The sequence below is a fragment of the Pinus tabuliformis genome, chromosome 1_2 (genome assembly GCF_031772625.1).
Source record: "Pinus tabuliformis cultivar Carrire ecotype Pingquan chromosome 1_2, CPIR1, whole genome shotgun sequence".
NCBI classification, from domain to species: domain Eukaryota; kingdom Viridiplantae; phylum Streptophyta; class Pinopsida; order Pinales; family Pinaceae; genus Pinus; species Pinus tabuliformis.
In genome coordinates, this window is record NC_142298.1 from 436,850,171 (window position 1) to 436,856,075 (window position 5,905).

Sequence of the window (5,905 nt, forward strand, 5' to 3'; positions counted from 1 at the left end):
AAAGTCTAATTTCTTAGATCTCTTTCTTTTCTTATTGGTTTCAATTTGTGTCACTTCTATAGGTTTCTAAACTGGGCTTTCTTCAATGTCTATATACTATTCTAGAATATCAGTTAGCTTTCCCTTCTTTGTACTATGTTCTCTACTCTGTCTTCTGGTCATCCTCCTTTTAGTGCTGGTGGAAGTTTCAATTACAGGTTTCTCTGCCACTAGATTCTTCTCCGCAAATGGTTTCTTCTCTTTTCTAGGGGTTGTTGATTTAGATTTAGGAGTTCTCCGAGAGGGGGTAGCAACATCTAATTCATATCCACTTAAGAACAAACGGAATAAAAATCTTTTCTGCTGATTCTCATTACAATGTGATAATTTTATCCAATCAATTAAAAATAAAATAAATAAGGGTTTCTGATAATTCCAAATACAATTCAACCCTTTTACCAAACCAATCAATCATAGAAAAAACTTCAAAAGGTTCGAGTCATAATTTTCTCACATTATAATTTGGACAATACAATCATTACACTCTTATTTTGATAAATGTGAAATCTAACTCTTTTCAAGTTATAAGTTTCGTACTCAATTACAGTTTAGATAATACAATTTTAACTCCATTAGATTAATTTGAAACTCTTCTCAATTTTTCGCAACTACGACTCCTGGAAAAATAACTGTCTAGAAGATATGATGGGATAGTCGAAAGTAATAATACATATATAAATTATAAGATCTTTACCTAAGTCGTAAAATATAACGCTTGAACAATTCATGCTATTGTTTTCAGCGCAGGTTCAACTTGTTTATTTCTAATTTTTGATCAAAATCAAAAGCATCAGAATAATCAGAGCAACTGAAGCACACTAGCTGCTCTGGTCGTTAAACTCAGAAATCGGAAAGGATGGCTTAGTTTCTATGATGAGGCAAATGCCTTTATATATTTTTTGAGATACATCCATTTGCTTTTATCGCTGTACAGCCGCATAGGCCTCAAGAGGGTTCTCCAACTCACCTTTTATTGCTATTTTAAAGGATGTGTACTCTGAATAAGGGAAAGCTCTATAACGTCGAGGATGCTCGTTGTCCACTAGTTCAGGTGGCGCTTCTATCTCCATTTCATCTGGTAACAATATGAAGAAAGCTAGGGAAAGACGAGATTGTCGTCCTTTAACAATCACACGGTGTTTTGCACTGTGAATTCTTTTGTTACTCCATGCCTGCATGGATATGCACAAATCATCTGATTAACATTCTTGGAAAAGAAAAATAAAAATAAGAAAACATAGTGCTGATCAGGTGTTTGAGGTATTCACTTGGGTTACCAGGGTTAATGGCAATAATGCATGCAGAAATCATCTGATTAACATTTTTGGCAAAAAAAATAAAAATAAAAAAACACAGTGCTGATTAGGTGTTTGAGGTATTCACTTGGATTACCAGGGATAATGGCAATAAGTATTTTAAGGTACTTATATAAAGTTGTCACACTTTAATCAGGATCAGACCTAGATCAGACCTAAATATCTCATGGATATGATACTTGGTAAAGATAGATTTACAACAGACAACATAAAATTTACAAAAGCCAAATATCTCACCAGGAAAGAGATGTAGCATAATATAACTTGCATGTATCTTGTTTTCCATCGTATCCTTATTACATTTATTTTGAGATTTAAAATATCTATCATAAAATTTTATTATTTTGAGATTTAACGAGTTATATCATAAAATTAAATGTTAATATATTGGAATATCCCTTTTATGTAAATTAATGTTTAAAAAATAAAAATAATAATACACATAATTTCTATCAAACGTTATATAAAATTAGATCAATTTTATATCAAATAATATTAAAAAGATTTTAAAAATAAATACAAACACATTATTACATAAACATAGTAATATAAATATTAATAACATATATAATATAATAACAGGAAAATAAAAATTGACAAGATATATATATGTTTTTCGAATGAGAATAATATAAATTATTTTATTTAAAATATATTAGGTTAGAGTTATATTATATATTATATTATATATATAGTAAGTTTTTGCTGGATTAGATTTTTAATATGTCTAATATACCACTCCATCCACGCTAGAAATTGACTTCACATCAACAAACACCCATACCTGATAACTGTATCCAAAACCCTCTAGAATGAAATATATATATAGATAGATATATATATATATATAAACAAAATAACAAGTTATTTTAATTGGAATGTTACAAGTCATTTTATGTAAAATAACATTGCAATAAAAATTAAAAATATTACTATATTTTTATCAACTTCAAAATACACTCTGAATACACTCTTTAAAAACATAAGTGCAATTTAATTTATGGTAAATAAAAGAATAAGCAATCTTATTTAGATAATAATTTAATAAAAATAAAATAACATTTATACATTTTAAAATAAAAAATATCAATTTATTTTCAATTTTATTTAATAACTATTTTTTTATTATTTTAAAAATTATTTTAATTTGAGGTAACCTTCTAAAATATATTTTTATCTCCATTTTTAATTTATTAAAAAAATCTAAAAAAATAAATATAGAAAGGTTGATCCTTTCTAACTATTTTAAAATTAATCGTTAATATCTATTAAGAGAGCAACAAAGAACATGGGAGACAGAAAGATATTTCTTAATATGTACAAGAGATAAACCAGGCATGGTGACAACCAGAGAGGGGATTAGGTTTGTGTTCACTTGAAGACCTGCTTGATGTAGAGATTACCATTGGAAAGGTCCAAATTAAGGATTTCCAGGTGCTAAAGTTTTTGAATGATGGTGAACACTGCAGTAAAAGAGAGGAATAGCTAATAACAACAGCAAAGGGATGAGATAACCTGTAAAGTATCTCCTAGGATGACGATGAATGAATTGGGCGATGGCTTCACTTCGAACCAGTTTCCAGCCTTGTTTAAAACCTGAAGACCACCCACCTTATCTTCACGCAGTATGGTAATGCGTTCCATCTGTATGAGCCGGCGAAGTAACCGACCCGGAGGCTTCATCACATGGTGATTCGTAATTATTCATACGGAGCCAAAGCTTACAGTGCTCGAAGTGTGAAGCGTAGTAATTGCTCACTCGCAAAGTCGCCAGAATAATCTTGTGGATTTCGTCAGACAACTCTTTCATCCCCTCGAAATACTCTCGCATGACTTCGCTGCCATTATTAAAATATATATAGCAGTTGATCAGTAATGTCCAGCTAGTTCTACAGCAAGAACCCTAAAACCTATTAGAAAGACCAAAACGCAAAAATTTAGCGTAAGAACCCTAAAACTTTAAAGTAAACCCTAAATCAAAATCAAATACCATACCAGAAGTTTTGGTTTCCGTGAGGCCACATGAGATCGCTGAATTCCTCTATGGCTTCAAAGTCAGGCCCAGTGCCAATGCCCTCGTAAAAAGGACGCAGAGGTCCTCCTTTGACGTAACTACCGGTAGCAAGCGGGGAAACCTTTTTCTCCTTGGTCTCCGCGGGGAGCTTAAACACGTCCCTACAGAGGATTTCTACTCTCTCCATAAGCTGGTGTGAGATTCCATGATTGGTAAGACGTAAACACCCCCAATCTTCACAACATCTTCTGATAGTCTTCATCCGATCCCTCGCCCGCCAGTCCCTTCAATTGAATTTGAGAGAGATCGAAGACCGGAATATCTTCATCGATATCAAGCTGATGAGTAGTTTCTGCAGGGGCGCCGCATGAGGCAAGAGAATTTGGGATTGCAGAAGCCATCGGTGTGATTGTTGGCAGTAGGTCTTCTCTGATCATTCACTTGCAATTGTTTAGAGAGAGTCACGAGTATTCCTTGTGCAAGGTGTAGTTATATAAGAAGATTCTCATAGATATGACAAGGATTTTGGTAAGATCTTTACTCCAGAGGAGTCTGTAATTAGTATTTCTTCACGATAAGGTTACTTTGCCAATGGAAACATCATATTTCTTTTCGAATAAGGTTGCTTTCACGAAAGAAGTTCCTATTTTACGTATATAATTTTTTTCGGATGATGTTGCTTTCCGACAGAACTTCCTTTCGCTATGTACTTGTTTAATAGCCATTTCTTGTTACGTATTGGCGTATACTCCAGCAAAGAATTGTTACGTAAATGGACGATCCGTATATGAAAAGTAAGAAAAGTTAAATTTACTTTTCCCATCTTATGTTTCAAGGGTAAATATTAATCCTTATCATTTTTTATCCTATAAATAAAATGCAAAGATAGTAAATTAATTATTATTTTATTAATGAATTTAGGCTTCTGTGACCCATATCAATTTTGAGAAGAATCTTCGGCGAAAATCACATAGAGATATTTTTGTCGACGCATTTTGAACCAACCAGTGTGGTTCATTGTCAAGCCAAGTTGAATGAGCAGATCTTGCTATGCATTATAAATAGATCGGGAAGAATATCCAATGACAAGAAATGCCAGATCTGTCTTCAACTTAAAAACCTGCAAGCGTGCCCGTTCAAAATGATGAACCTTAGTTGTAGTGGCTCCTCTGTGCAGGGATTCAATTAATGAATTTAGGCTTCTGTGATCCATATCAATTTTGAGAAGAATCTTCGGCGAAAATCACATAGAGATATTTTTGTTGACGAATTTCGAACCAACCAGTGTGGTTCATCGTCAAGACAAGTTGAATGAGAAAATCTTGTTATGCATTATAAATAGATCGGGTAGAATATCCAATGACAAGAAATACCAGATCTGCCTTCAACTTAGAAACCTGCAAGCGTTCCCGTTCAAAACGATGAACCTTAGTTGCAGTGGCTCCTTTGTGTAGGAATTCAATTAATGAATTTAGGCTTCTGTGATCCATATTAATTTTGAGAAGAATCTTCGGTGAAAATCACATAGAGATATTTTTGTCGACACGTTTCAAACCAACAAGTGTGGTTCATCGTCAGGACAAGTTGAATGAGCAGATCTTGCTATGCATTATAAATAGATTGGGCAGAATATCCAATGACAAGAAATGCCAGATCTGCCTTCATCTTAGAAACCTGCAAGCGTGCCCGTTCAAAACAATGAACCTTAGTTATAGTGGCTCCTTTATGTAGGGATTCAATTAATGAATTTAGGCTTCTGTGATCCATATCAATTTTGAGAAGAATCTTTGGCGAAAATCACATAGAGATATTTTTGTCGACGCGTTTCGAACCAACTAGTGTGGTTCATCGTTAGGACAAGTTGAATGAGCAGATCTTGCTATGCATTATAAATAGATCGGGCAGAATATTCAACGACAAGAAATGCCAGATTTGCCTTCAACTTAGAAACCTGCAAGCGTGCTTGTTCAAAATGATGAACCTTAGTTGCAGTGGCTCCTCCGTGCAGGGATTCAATTAATGAATTTATGCTTCTATGATCCATATCAATTTTGAGAAGAATATTCGGCGAAAATCACATAGAGATATTTTTGTCGACGCGTTTTGAACCAACCAGTGTGGTTCATCGCCAGAACAAGTTGAATGAGTAGATCTTGCTATGCATTATAAATAGATAGGGCAGAATATCCAATGACAAGAAATGCCAGATCTGCCTTCAACTTAGTAACCTGCAAGCATGCCCGTTCAAAACCATGAACCTTAGTTGCAGTGGCTCCTCCGTGCAGGGATTCAATTAATGAATTTAGGATTCTGTGATCCATATCAACTTTGAGAAGAATCTTCGGTGAAAATCACATAGAGATATTTTTGTCGATGTGTTTTGAACCAACCAGTGTGGTTCCTAATTTGTGAGGAAGATGATTATACAAAGGATTATCCCCGACGTGCCTAAGTTAGTCTGTTATTGAAAGGGACCCCGACTGTTTTGAAAGAGCCATTCCCATCTCAACAGAATCAGTTGGTAGACCAACCACAA

At 33.9% G+C, this 5,905-nt stretch overlaps 1 pseudogene across 1 annotated transcript; it reads right to left on the reverse strand.

The window, feature by feature from the left end:
- Window positions 1–936: 936 nt before the first annotated feature.
- Window positions 937–3,806, reverse strand: LOC149206227 (C4-beta,C20-epoxidase-like; annotated as a pseudogene). Its single transcript, XR_016251916.1, has 3 exons — window positions 3,351–3,806; window positions 2,871–3,193; window positions 937–1,211 (listed from the first exon to the last, which is right to left on the reverse strand). The product of XR_016251916.1 is annotated as a C4-beta,C20-epoxidase-like (transcript).
- Window positions 3,807–5,905: the final 2,099 nt, after the last annotated feature.